Source organism: Camelina sativa, chromosome 9, assembly GCF_030686135.1.
Source record: "Camelina sativa cultivar CO46 ecotype springtype chromosome 9, ASM3068613v1".
Classification (NCBI taxonomy): Eukaryota; Viridiplantae; Streptophyta; class Magnoliopsida; order Brassicales; family Brassicaceae; genus Camelina; species Camelina sativa.
In genome coordinates, this window is record NC_141888.1 from 2,713,863 (window position 1) to 2,729,385 (window position 15,523).

Below are 15,523 nucleotides of genomic sequence, written 5' to 3' on the forward strand. Positions count from 1 at the left end.
GTCGTAAAAAGAAAGAATATGGAGTTGGATCATCTAATGGTAGTTGGATCCAAATGAAAACCGAGGAGACGTGATTCAACTGATTTGTTTTTGTTTGTTTGTTTGCCACACACAGGTTTGTATAGCATTCTTATACTATATCTTACGAGGTCAGGTACCATATAAAAAGCTTACACACATTATTATTTTTTTTGCTTCAAAAGTTCAAAGACATTTTTTGGTCACAAAAGAGATAGATAACTCATTTCCTCAATAGTTGCATACACTCAAAAGAAGGGAAAACGGCCAATTCCCCCATGAACTTACTTGCTTTATCGTATTCCTATCCGAAACTTTCAAGTGTGCTTAAAACTACATGAACTAATATATAATTTGAATTTACTACCTAAACTTTATAAATGTGGCCAAAACCTACCAATCAGAAGATGCCGTTAATTAAACCGTTAGTGTAGCTGATTGGGATGCCACGTAGATGAACAAAACGACGTAGTTTCACTAAAATTAATTTGTTTGAAAAAATGACAGCTGATGAGTCGAACCATTGACCTCTCCATACATTCACCCGACTCAATACCAAATGTGCTACAAGACTTCTACTTGTGACATACACATACGTATATATAACCGCTTTTGATTCTTCTTCTTCTTCTTCCCGTGAACCATTGATAGAAAGAAACAAATTTGCAGAGACAAAGAGATTTCAATTCTGTTTTGACAAAGAAATTAATAACCCAAGAACTGTCATTGATTCGCCTTTTTCTTTTTTAATGTCTGCTCCGTCGTCATCTCATCTAAGATTTTTTGTAAAGTCGTATTTTTTTTTCTGTTTTTCAAATTTTATCTTTTGGTATTCTTTAAGAATATTTCCATCTGGGTTTATGTTATTGAAGCACTTGGTGTTTGAATTCCTTATCGAGACCTGTAAAATTGGGCGTTTTCAAGTTTTCATATTACCTCAACTTGGGTATTGATTAAAGGGGGGTTTTAGGTGTTTAATTTTTGCTAAATTGTGTAAACTATTTGATTTGTTGAGCTTTGATGATGCTTACTTGCTTAGGAAACGAAACTGATTTTTCTTATAAATGGTTCGTCGAGTCTAAGGGGGTGTTATTCAACAAAGTTTTTAATGGATTTAAAATACTAGTAGATTTTAGAGTCTAATGGTTTTGTAAATGAATTGAATGTGGATTTGGATGTCATTAGTGGATTTGAAAAACATTATTGATGGTTTTGAAAGTCATTACTAGTGGACTTTTTTTTTACTTTTGAAGGTAAATAAAAAAAATAGAACTTATCCATAAATTGGGTTGTGAATTAAAACCACATTAATAAACTAAATTATTAAAATGGCGGACCTAATCGTCTCCTCCGTCGAGTCCTTGTTCGAAGTCCATCGGTACGAGTAATCTCCGGCACAACACAACAACAGATAGAATCGGAACGCTCGGCCTGTATTTCGCCACAATCTCCACCGTGTAACCTCCCTTGGTGGGAACCACAATCGCAGCCGCACATAGACTCCTATCCGTCGAAACAGCTGAAGCGGCTAAGCTTTCAATAGGGGACAACGGCAAGGAAACATAGACTGTGCATTGTGTTGCCAAGCCGATAGGCGAAAGGGCGAAGCAACTCAAAGCTCAAGGAAGTCCTCTGCTTCCTTACAGATCCTTGACATTGTAAGGACGGCGGTTTCAGGGTGAGCTCCGGCGGCGGTTTCTCCGCTTAGCATGAGTCGATGAGATACTCATGAGAAGTCTGAGAGATGAAATACTTCAAAAATTGTTAGGATTGTGTTTGTTGCTGTTTTGGATGTAAATTACATTAAAATCTAAAGTGAAACAAAATCCATTGGAAATAGAATAACAACAATTTTACAAGTGCTTTAAAATCATCCAACAAATGTTTAATCCAATAACACCAAATTTTATTGTATTTTTTAGAATACCTAATTGAATAACGCTGGATTTTGAAATACACCCAACTCCATTAAAATACAAGGTTGAATAACACCCCCTAAGTCATCAATGACATGGTTTTGTTTGTTCAGATCTGTCTCCTGCTTTCAATTGTTGATGAGGAAGAAGAAACACGAGATTATATATATAGTTAGGTTTCGTTTTACAATGAGAGCTCTTGTAGCAATTTGGTATTTAGTTGAGTACCTCACTACGTTGAGGTCGCCAGTTCGACTCCTTTGTTTACCTTTTTTTCAACAAATTAATTTTAGTGAAACTACGTCGTTTTGTTTATCGCAGTCGTTTAGTGCACCTACGTGGCATCCTAGTCAACTACAATAACGGTTTAATTAACGGCATCTTATGATTTGTAGGTTTTGACCACATTTATAAAATTTATGTAGTAAATTCAAATTATATATTAGTTCATGTAGTTTTAAGCACACTTGAAAATTTCGGGTAGAAATACGATAAAGCAACTAAGTTCATGGGGGGAATTGGCCGTTTTTCCCTCAAAAGAACACAAAGTATTCCAAATAAATATGATATTACCAAAAGAAAACACGTTTCAAGTCTTGTGACGCCATTTATCAAAGAGTAACAGCAAGAAACTTCGCCAAAGAATACAATCTAGGGACTGTAAGCACATCACCAAAGCACTCAACAATCCCCCAAATTTCACAATTTCTGCGCCTTTCAAGCGTAATCTCTGCATACATAATCATCTTCTTACGGATATTAGGTTTATAATAAAGCAAACCCTCCTCCCACAAAACCGCTATCTTTCCACCATAATTAGCCAATTTAACATTGTTACCAGAGCAGAAATTGGGTAGTCCTAACAAACCTTTCAAATATCTCCACTTCCTTGCCTTAGTGTCATACCATCTAAACTCTCCTAAACTGCAAGAGTACAAAACATTCTCTATCTCGCAAGAAGCTACAAAATTATCATAATTCATTTCTACTCCAACCGTGTCCCATATACCTTCCTTGGAACTGTAAGCAACCGCCTTGCTTTGATAGTCAGTCGGTACCACCACATGGAACTTTCCGTCAATACATGTGGTTCTGCAGGAGTAGAAATCACATTTTGCCTTGCTGCAAGTGATAGTCGCACGATCCCAAATTTGTGTTTCAGTGTCGAACACCTCGAACGAGTTCTTCATGGACTTGGAATCACCATCTCTGAAACTTCCTGCCACGTATATCTTTCGATCAAGGACACTAGCAGAAATCATACGTAGCCCCTCCCGCAAGCTTGGTGCCTCGTGCCACGTGTGAGACCGACAATCCAAAATCCAGACGCTAGAGGAGGGCTTTTGGTTGCTCGATCCAGCAATGTTATAGATATTAGAACCAACCGCCACGAGACTCGAGAGGCGCAAAGCCGCAAAGGAGGAGAATGTAGGATTGGGACTCTAGACAAAACATACCCACTTGAGTTCTCCTTACTCTTAGTCGTGTCATTGGTTAGGGTTTGACCAGGTTTCCGACAGAGGGTTAACCAGCTAGTGTTCGTACCAGACTGTGACCACACATAGAGACAACTCTCGGTGCAGCCTAAGAGTGACCGGGTCTTGTATAGCTCTGGTGAAGCTAGGAGAGATCTAAAGCTCTTGGAGACGAGATATAGAATCGGATAGTACACTCTTGAGACGCGTGCAACGATGCTCAACAGCAAATCATGAGGAAGTGAAGGATTTGGAATCGATTGCAGCCTCGGCGACGGCTTCTTCTTCTTCATCTTCATATTCTTTTCCGGTGGTGACATGCATTGACGATATTAACGAGACAGCCGTATTGTAAGGTTAGCTTTTTGCTTGATCTTTATTTTTTGCGGCGGTTTATAAGTAGAATTTAGAACACCCTAGAATTTATGTACATATGTGCCAAAATTTGGGTAAGAAAAAATAAGTGGCTGGCTACATATGACAAATTTTATTTCCAATAAAAGCCACGAAAAATAAGGGGTTGGTTCATAGAAAATGCCAGAATGAAAAAAAAAAAGAAGTTTCCATTTACTTCTTCTTCAAGTTATCATCGTTTACTTTCCAAATTTCTCCTCAATGATATTTAAAGTTAGTAAAAGATTGTTGCTCTTGGTCCAACATCTCATGGGAGTCTCTGATATCCAAAAAAAATGTCTTTTAACATACGTCTCACACAACTCACGCAAAACCTAAAGCATATACACAGAAAAAGATAAAGAGGAAGAGCAACGTTTTATCGACGAAAGGTAGAGAGTAAGTAGATACAGAGGCTCTGTGACAGAGCAAACGAACAGAAAAAATATATATAAACCTAAAGCTTCCAAGATCAGAACATCAAGGCTTTTAATAGGAACAAGACACCGTTTGTTGTTGTACAAGGGCATAGACCTACGTTACACTACAAGTAAGAAGATCAGAGATGTTGGAAAAAGACAGAAGATGATTGGGCATTTAAAACCATTTCTATTAAAGAATAGTACGTACTGTGACGTTTGTTTTACGGGTTTTGTCCTAATGGAAACAACACTTGTGGTGAACGTTGGCAAGGAAACCCTCTTTATCTTGTAATTGGGTATCTGATCGATCTTGCAGTCTTGCGGTACAATGGAGGAGCAAATGTGATGGTTTTGGGAGCGATTTTGGGGTATTTTATGGGGGTTTAGTGGTGGAAAGAAAGAATCTGGAGTTGGATCCAAGTGTAAAACGTTGTTGTTGTTATGTTCATTATGTGAATTACATTAATTAAATTTACAAAGCAAGGAATGGTGAAGAAAACATTTTAATATCAGTGTACCTTTTTACTTCATAGTGATCATTTTACATGCATGATGATCCAAGTGTTTATTCTAAGGAACTAGCTAGTTGTTTAAGAAAAGACGAATTCATATAGCTTTGATTATGGAGATACATTCATTAATTAACACCTTTTTAAGAAATTTCATGTTAACTATTAGCAAATATTTCCCCCTGTTGATTTTTTTTCAATTTGATTTTTACTTTTTAACAATCCAAAACTTTCTTTTTTGAGAAACTTTCATGTCGAAACTATTTGTGAAAATCTTCAATACGAAAACAGTTAATGGGTAGATAGAAAAATTCAAAAATATGATGGTTGGTTCATCACAGTGGTTTCAGGCCTTCACACGACCAAGTTGTGTACCTTGAATCATCGCTAAGCTTAAGCAATGATTTTTAGAACAAAACTTTTTCGAAGTCAAATTGACGAAAAAATATTGTGATCTTTTTTTTTTTTTTTTTTTTTTTTTTGATCAAAGAGATGCTTTCATTCCATTCAAATAGATAGTTTAAAGTACAACACAAGGTAAACTAGAACAAAGCATAGAGCAATAAAAATACAGGGGTAGATAGAGACAATCGATATGAAAAGCTTGAGAGCTGTGGACCACTTGCTTAGGAGCAATATGGAGCTTGTGAGATCAAGACAAACCGATGCAGACTCCTTGAGCAAGTCAAAGGAGCAGGGAGCCACTGTCTTGAAACTTCGAAGACTGGGCGGAGGTGAAATTGGCAGAGCTGAGTTGCCAAGAGATCGAGCAGGGGTGTTATGGCTCTGAAGACCGGTTACTACACATGTAGTTGTTGGTCCAAGGTTGCTAGAAGAGTACTTAAAGAGGTTGTGGTAACCACTCCTCCTTGGAGTGAGGGTCATAATGCCACTAGTCTTCAAGCTAATGTGAGGGAACTTCAAGAAGTAGTTGATTAGCAGTTTAAAGGTCTTTGAGAATAGGCAAGGTGTAAGTGGAGAGTTGGTAAAGCCTCGGTAACCCCCACTCTTTAGAGGTGGGATCATAATGCCAAGCTTCCCTAAACTGTCTCCTTCTAGAGTGTCATCCTTAATTGATTCTAGTAACAGGGTTCTTAATAGACTCTTGGGCCAATGAAGCAAAGGATGCAGATTAAGGTTCACTAGTAGTCTTCGGCCTAGTGGTATTCTTAATCTAAGCAACCAATGACTAGAAAGGGGAAGAGTGGAATTCAGACTGGACCTAGTTACAAGTTGACGCTGGAACAGTTGGGTTAATGATAATAGATAGGGTAAAGGATCAGGGAGAACCAGCAATACAGATAAACCAAATGGCGGATCAACATCATTATCAAAGCGATGCATTGCAAGCTTCCAAACCAAACTAAATAAACAGCCTTGACACAAGGGGGATACAACCACAATCGAAGTATCTAATGGTCTGCTACCGAGTGTAACTCGACTTGACCAAGCAGGACACAAAGATACTAGGCGGTTTGGTCTAAATATGCAATTAAGATCATGGGGTCTAAGGCAATTCCAGGTCAAGGATGATTTATATCTATAGTTTATCCAATGCAAACTATCTTCCAGGGTTTGAGAATAAGATTGGGGACTAGACCTAGGACAGAGGATTACCGAGAGAGAAGCAGAAGTCACCAAAGAGGCGGTTTTCTTCGTCAGACGATTCACCGGTGCCGGCGTCAAAACAGAGCTTCCGTACTTGGTGAGATTTGTATCCAAGGAGCGGTAAGGTGCGATATTTGACGGCTTAAGGGGGTGGTGAAATAGACGGAGACCGAGTCTAGAGGGACACTGATGGGTCTCTCGAGCAAAACCAAAGCGGTGAGGACTCGATGGTTGAAGCTGAAATAGCGGCGGAGATGAGATCTGAAATCTCAACATATCTCCGGGAGGTCTGACACTGAGAGCAAATATACTACAGAGGAAGAGGAAGCCACGGAGAAGAAGAAAACAAGGCCCAGCGGCGCCGATCGGGTTCGACGCCGCCGGGGGAGCAGATTTCGGGGGTTGTGCCAGAGAGAAGAAGGAGGCTAGGGCGAACTCGATGATCCCAAAAAAATAATGTGATCATGTTTGTTGTTTCTAGTGCATTATGATTTATGACAATAACCGGCTTGCAAACATATTCTTATACATGATCTTAGACCAATTGATTTTCCTTTTTGTAAACCTCAAGAGTCTTGATTTTCCTTTTTGTAAACCTATCACTTAAAAATCAGTAGAGTTCAATACCTCATCAAATGTCACATCACCTGGTCGTGTTGCAATGAAATAGAGTCAGCAATATAATCAGTTGACGTTCTTGTTTTAGTATATAAGCTAAGAATTTCACTCAACACACCAATTAGTTTCTTCTCAGGGATAATACAACAACCAAATTAATCATTATATATGATCAATATCCATCATCCAACCTGAGGAAGAATTGCTCAAACCTGTCAAATTCAAGAACAATAATTAATCCTCTACAATACTTTTTTGCTGAGTTAATCATTACATTACAATTTTCTTTGTAACAACTCTACTATTTATTTTCTTCTCTTGAGTATTTTTGTATAATGGGACCATAAACTATAGTATTGGTTATGGCTTTGGAAAAAAACTATCGACATAAACAAACATATATATGAAAGAAATAAAGAAATATGGCTTCCCTGTTCATCTTGTTATTTGGTTTATGATCTTGCAGACAAAGCAACTGTGATGCTTTTGGGAGTGATTTTGGGGTATGTTATCGGGTTTTTTAGTCGTGGAAAGAAAGAAACTGGAGTTGGATCCAAGTAATAAAGAACGTTTTTGTTGTTGTTGTTGTTATGTTCATCATGTGAATTAGATTAGTTAAATTACAAAGCAAGCAATGGTGAAGAAAACATTTTAATATCAATGTACCTTCAATATTCGATTCGATTACTAAACTATATGAATTCGTATTTTCTTAAACTACTATAGTTTTCCTTAGACTAAACACACCATCGGGTGACCCGATTCGGGTCAAATGATCACTATGCAAATACGTCCATTAACAGTACCAAATGTTGCACTCAATTTACAAGACATTTGAACCAGACATCATATCTAAACGGTTTCATATTCTTTAAACACTGAATAATGAATATGATGAATGAACCTGGGTCTAGTCAAAGTCAAAATCAAGGTTTGACTTAACCTAAAATTAAAACGTTTTAAACCAACGTACTATAAACTTGAAAATTCATCCGGTTTTCATTTAAATTAAGCTAAAATTGAACTAAACCAATCAGTATATATGTTTAACCAAAAATAAATTAGTAATTGTTGAAAAACCAAACTTAATTGAGTATTCAACATCCACTTTGAAAAAAATCAAGAATATATTAATCTCCCAAATATTACTCTGTTGACATTTTTCAATTTGATTTTTACTTTTTAACAGAATAAAATACTTTTTTTGAGAAGATTTCATGTTAAAAACTATTTGCAAATATTTCCCTGTCGACATTTTTCAATTTAATTTTTACTTTTTAACAATCAAAAACATCTTTTGAGAAACTTTCATGTTAAAAACTATTTGTAAAAAATCCAATACGAAAACCAGTTATTGGCTAGATAGAAAAATATTTCACGACCAAGTTGACTATCTTGAATCATCATCGCCAAGTTTATGCAAAAGAAGCTCAATGACTTTTGGATGAAAACGTTTTCAATGTCAAATTGATAAAAAGAAGAAAATAGTGTGTCCATGTTTGTTGTTTCTAGGGCCATTCGCAGTGTAGCTCAGAGTCTCCAATATTCCCATTTCTTAGAACTTTTGAAGACTCTGACCAAACCAAATCAGGTATATTGGGAGTTTTTAGCTCCCTTTTCATTCTAAGGGCAAAACAAAAAGATATATCCGATTATATAGGAGAGTTAATTCATCTAGAAGCATAAGCAATGCTTATATCATGTCTTCCTATAAAGACCTGAGAAAGTAAAATGCTACAAAAACAAAGAGATGACATCTCAGTTTTGTTTTATACCTTATGTATATAGCTCGACCCTTGTGTTCTGCAAGCAAGCAAGTTTCAGTTTCAAATTGACTAAGCTTTCTCGATAAAAATCTAACCCATTGATTGAAAAAAAAGAACACACAATAACCAGCTTGCAAACGTATTCTTATATCTGATCTTAGATCTATTGATTTTGCTTTTTATAAAAATCAGTAGAGTTCAATACCTCATCAAATGTCACATCACCTGGTCGTGTTGCAATAAAATAGAGTTAGCAATATAATCAGTTGACGTTCTTATTTTAGTAGTAAGCTAAGAATTTCACTCAACACACCAATTAGTTTCTTCTCTGAGATACATACAACAACCAAATTGATCATTATGATCAGTATCAATCAACCAACCTGAGGAAGAATTGCTTGTAATTCTTATTTGCTCAAACCTGTAATATTCAAGAACAGTAATTAATCCTTTACAATCCTTTTTTGCTGAGGTATGTGCCTCAAATAGACGGTAAGGATACATAACAATTTGCTTCGTAACAACTCTATTATTTTTCTTCTTCCCTGCGTACTATTATACAATGGGACCAGAAACTAATCTGTATTGGCTATGGATTTTGGAAAGAAACCATTGACAGAAACAAACGTATGAAAGGAAGAGAGAGATCAGAAAGAAATGCTTACTTCTGATATTCTCAAATGTGCTTAAAACCAACTGATCTCTTTCAAGCTCCAAATCCATTGCAGAAGTAATATCCTGATTAACGCATATAATCAGGTGAGTTAAAATACTATATAAGATTCTCAACGAATACAACTAACTAATATCTGCTGAAACATCATCACTATCAACCAACCTGACAAAAAATATATCCAGATCCGTAGCTACCACCCTGCAAAAGTGAAAATATCAATAATAGCCATTGAAAACAAATATTGTTGTAACATTGTTATATAATTTACTATTCAACTTCTAATATTCTACAATGCAATACCAAACAATTAATTAATTACATCATTACCTGGTGTTAAGGAAATAACAGGTGACAAAATTTCATACCCATCGGAAGAAGAATCTAAATCCATGTCGAGGCATTTGAAAGGCAACATGGAAGAGAGTTTCTCACTCACGCACCACCATCATTCCACTTCTGATTTACAGACCCATCATCAAGTAAGAAGTGTCTCAAACCGAGCCGAGGCATTTGAATAGGCAATACGAAACTGGTAAAGAGGTAATTTAAATTACCTCATTTCATGCACTACCATCAATCCATTTCTGATTTTCAGACTCATCATAACGAGGCATTTGAAAGGCAACACGGGACAGAGTTTCTCACTCATGCACTACGATCATTCCATCTCAGATTTACAGACTCATCATAACAAGTCTTAGACCTGAGTCGAGGCATTTGAAAGGCAACACTGGACAGAGTTTCTCACTCATGCACTACCATCATTCCATCTCAGATTTTCAGACTCATCATAACAAGTCTTAAACCTGAGTCGAGGCATTTATTTAAAAGGCAACACGGGACAGAGTTTCTCACTCATGCACTACCATCAATCCATTTCTGATTTTCAGACTCATCATAACAAGTCTTAGACCAGAGCCGAGGCATTTGAAAGACAACACGGGACAAAGGTTTTCACTCATTGCACCACCATCATTCCTTCTCTGATTTATAGACTCATCATAAGAAGAATCTAAAACCGAACCGAGGCATTTGAATAGGCAACACGGGACTGGTAAAGAGGTAATTTAAATTACCTCATTTCATGCACTACCGTCAATCCATTTCTGATTTTCAGACTCATCATAACAAGTCTTAGACCTGAGTCGAGGCATATGAAAGGCAACACGGGACACAGAGTATCTCACTCATGCACTACCATCATTCCATCTCAGATTTACAGACTCATCATAACAAGTCTTAGACCTGAGTCGAGGCATTTAAAAGGCAACACGGGACAGAGTTTCTCACTCATGCACTACCATCAATCCATTTCTGATTTTCAGACTCATCATAACAAGTCTTAGACCAGAGCCGAGGCATTTGAAAGACAACACGGGACAAAGGTTTTCACTCATTGCACCACCATCATTCCTTCTCTGATTTATAGACTCATCATAAGAAGAATCTAAAACCGAACCGAGGCATTTGAATAGGCAACACGGGACAAAGGTTTTCACTCATTGCACCACCATCATTCCTTCTCTGATTTATAGACTCATCATAAGAAGAATCTAAAACCGAACCGAGGCATTTGAATAGGCAACACGGGACTGGTAAAGAGGTAATTTAAATTAACTCATTTCATGCACTACCATCAATCCATTTCTGATTTTCAGACTCATCATAACAAGTGTTAGACCTGAGTCGAGGCATATGAAAGGCAACACGGGACACAGAGTATCTCACTCATGCACTACCATCATTCCATCTCAGATTTACAGACTCATCATAACAAGTCTTAGACCTGAGTCGAGGCATTTAAAAGGCAACACGGGACAGAGTTTCTCACTCATGCACTACCATCATTCCATCTTTACAGACTCATCATTGTCAACCCATTTCTAATTTTCAGAGTCATCATAACAAGACTCTTAGACCAGAGCCGAGGCATTTGAAAGGCAACACGGGACAAAGTTTTTCACTCACTGCACCACCATCATTCCTTCTCTGATTTATAGACTGATCATAAGAAGAATCTAAAACCGAACCGAGGCATTTGAATAGGCAACACGGGAGTGATGAAGAGGTAATTTAAATTACCTCATTTCATGCACTACCATCAATACATTTCTATTTTGCAGACCCATCATCATAATAAGAGTCTTAAACCCGAGCCGAGGCATTTGAAAGGCAACACGGAACAGAGTTATCACTCACGCACCACCATCATTCCACTTCTAATTGGTAGACTCATCATAAGAAGAGTCTAATACCTGAGCAGAGGCATTTGAAGGGACTTGTAAAGAGGTACCTCATTTCATGCACTACCATCGATCCATTTCTTTCAGACTCATAATAAGAGTCTTAGACCAGAGCCGAAGCATTTGAAAGGCAACACGGAACAGAGTTTCTCACTGACGCACCACCATCATTCCACTTTTGATTTGTAGACTCATCATAAAAAGAGTCTCAAACCAAGCCGAGGCATTTGAATAAGCAATAAGGGACTGGTAAAGAGGTAATTTAAATTACCTCATTTCATGCACTACCATCAATCCATTTCTATTTTTCAGACTAATCATAACAAGAGTCTCAAACCCAAGCCGAGGCATTTGAAAAGGCAACAAGAGACAGAGTTTCTCACATGCACTAACCATCATTCCATCTCTGATTTGTAGACTCATCATAAGAAGAGTCTAATACCAAGCCGAGGCATTTGAATAGGCAACACAGGACAGAGTTTCTCACTCAGGCACCACCATCATCCCACTTTTGATTTGTAGACTCATCATAAGAAGAGTCTCAAACCAAGCCGAGGCATTTGAGTAAGCAATAAGGGACTGGTAAAGAGGTAATTTAAATTACCTCATTTCATGCACTACCATCAATCCATTTCTATATTTCAGACTCATCATAACAAGAGTCTCAAACCCAAGCCGAGGCATTTGAAAAGGCAACAAGAGTCAGAGTTTCTCACATGTACTAACCATCATTCCATTTGTAGACTCATCATAAGAAGAGTCTTATACCGAGCCGAGGCATTTGAATAGGCAACACAGGACAGAGTTTCTCACTCACGCACCACCATCATCCCACTTTTGATTTGTAGACTCATCATAAGAAGAGTCTCAAACCAAGCCGAGGCATTTGAATAAGCAATAAGGGACTGGTAAAGAGGTAATTTAAATTACCTCATTTCATGCACTACCATCAATCCATTTATATTTTTCAGACTCATCATAACAAGAGTCTCAAACCCAAGCCGAGGCATTTGAAAAGGCAACAAGAGACATAGTTTCTCACATGCACTAACCATCATTCCATTTGTAGACTCATCATAAGAAGAGTCTAATACCGAGCCGAGGCATTTGAATAGGCAACACAGGACAGAGTTTCTCACTCACGCACCACCATCATTCCACTTTTGATTTGTAGACTCATCATAAGAAGAGTCTCAAACCAAGCCGAGGCATTTGAATAAGCAATAAGGGACTGGTAAAGAGGTAATTTAAATTACCTCATTTCATGCATTACCATCAATCCATTTATATTTTTCAGACTCATCATAACAAGAGTCTCAAACCCAAGCGGAGGCATTTGAAAAGGCAACAAGAGACAGAGTTTCTCACATGCACTAACCATCATTCCATCTCTGATTTGTAGACTCATCATAAGAAGAGTCTAATACCGAGCCGAGGCATTTGAATAGGCAACACAGGACAGATTTTCTCACTCACGCACCACCATCATTCCATCTCTGATTTGTAGACTCATCATAAGAAAAGTCTAATACCAAGCCGAGGCATTTGAATAGGCAACACGGGACTTGTAAAGAGGTAATTTAAATTACCTCATTTGATGCACTAACCATCATCAACCCATTTCTTATTCATGTCCCAACATTAGAATAGGCAACACCAAATCTAACCTTTTCCATTTGCTTGCTCCCTTGGTTTCAGAGGGTTGTATGGTCCAACAGCCTGTTCATATGTTAAATAAAAGATATCATCAGATTACTGAGCCATATCTATCTCAGGAATGAGCCATTAGTCAGTTTCAGCATAACAACTTAAGTTCACGACAATACTAAACTAGACTAAAAACCATTGTCCAGCTATATCACGACCAAAAGATGCATAACACACATACACAAGAAAAAAACAAATATATTGTAAAAAAAAAACTAACTTTCTGACATAATAATCTCAAAATCAAGTGTTACTGAATCAATTTATATGTCGAATTAAAACTAAGATTAGCAATGGATCTATGTAACTCCTACTCTTTTTGGTAACACCAAAAAATCCTAATCAGAACCTAAACAAAACAAACACATATGTTGTGAAAAAGGCTAACAATTCTTTACCATTATAGTCACAAAATCAAGTTACATAATCAATACAGATCCAAGTAAACCGCAATAAACAATTGAAATGTATGTTGAAATTTGTCTCATCTCGTTCATGAAGCAAGCACATCGTTTCCAAAAATATTATAAGAACCACCATAAACTCGTGAGATTAGGAATTGAAGAGATAAGAAAAGAAAGTTCTCATGACCTGCTAGTAGAAGACTTCCGCGACAAATCAGATCCGTAGAACCTCTCTGGTAAAGCGGATTTGATCGGAGATGGAGAAGCCGAGGTCGAGGATCAGAGACAAGAAGAATCGAAGACCTTAAGATTAGAGAAAATACCCAATCAACGGTAAGGATACAAATTGAATAAGATTCACCAGATTCTTATGACATTCAAAAAAAAAAAAAAAAAAAACCCTACAATCGTGAGATGAGCGATGGATAGAAGAGATCAGAAACGGACCTTTTTGTTGAGAATTCCGTCGGTGTATGATGCGGTGGCGTAGAACCCCTCTGAGTAAACGGATTTGACCGGAGATGAAAGAAGCAGAAGAGCAGAGAGAGATTGGACGAATCAAAAACCCTAATTGGAATCATATACAGAGAGAGAGAGAGATATAGTTTTTTCTAAACAAATCCACGCGTCCAAAGTATTGTAACGGCTCTTTCTAATGACCGAACAAAATATTAGCTTCCATCGTCAAACGCTGTCGTTTCATCGCCATGGTAATTTACTAATTCGTGTGTTCTCTCTCTCTCTCTCTCTCTCTAATTATTTGCTTTTTGAACTTTGACACATTTTGCTTATTCATGTAACTAAAAATAACATATCCGTTTATTTGGTGAATTGCATCGAGACGATTCACTTTTTTTATAAGATAACCGTGGAGCTTTAAAAAAAAAAAAAACTTAAACTTTATTTGCAAAAGTTGTTTAAGATCTAATGTCTCTATGTATTTTTTTTTCATGAATTTTCTGTTACAAATTATTAATAATGAATATCTTTCATGGTGTAACTATAAACTATAATTATATAAGTTCATTTAAAAAAAAAAACTCATACACAAAAATAAATCACATTCACTTTACATTCTTTTGTTATAATTATATAACAATTAAAATATCAAGTTATGTATATTTATAAGACCATAACATGATTGTAGTTTTATAAGATGATAATGTCAAGTTCTGCAATATTTTTGTCCATTACAGTGATAATCTGTATGAACTCTACAGTGATAATTTCAGTTTAGAGCCTTTATAATCACCGCACTTAAACGAGGTAACTGTACTTGTGTTATGGAAAATTTATTAGTTTAATACAAAAAATAATGTTCATTGTTCTTTCTTTGTTAACACATTCCTTTGTTCTTTCTTTTATACAGCAAAATAATGTTCATTGAATAATAATGATCTTGAGTACTCAAGAAAAAAAGGTCGTGCATTTTTAATAGCTTTTTGACAGAGACTGAGTTTTTTAGAGGAGGGAAGCAGTATAGCTTTTTGAAGAGTGATCTGGAGTCTGTGAATAGGAGCAAGACACCGTTTGTTGTGTTGCAAGGGCATAGACCTAATGTACGCTACAAGTAGGAAGATTAGAGACGCTGCGATAAGGTAGAGGATGATCGAGCATTTGGGAAAGACTCACTCTTTTGTATGTGGGAAACCACGACGGAGAAGTTCATGATGTTGTTGAGATTTTGGCATCTAGGGAAGTTATTAGCGGTAGTGATACGACAAATTTGGATCTGAATCTGATATTGCAGTCTTGTGGTACATTGAAG

General features: G+C 36.9%; 1 long non-coding RNA gene and 1 pseudogene across 1 annotated transcript; both read right to left on the reverse strand.

Annotated features, from left to right (window-relative positions):
* Window positions 1–2,545: 2,545 nt before the first annotated feature.
* On the reverse strand, window positions 2,546–3,729 carry LOC147937633 (F-box/kelch-repeat protein At5g51250 pseudogene; annotated as a pseudogene).
* Window positions 3,730–13,253: 9,524 nt separating this feature from the next.
* Window positions 13,254–14,332, reverse strand: LOC147937634 (uncharacterized). The gene is made up of 3 exons (XR_015565654.1): window positions 14,203–14,332; window positions 13,943–14,058; window positions 13,254–13,363 (listed from the first exon to the last, which is right to left on the reverse strand). It is a non-coding gene; the product is annotated as an uncharacterized LOC147937634 (long non-coding RNA).
* Window positions 14,333–15,523: the final 1,191 nt, after the last annotated feature.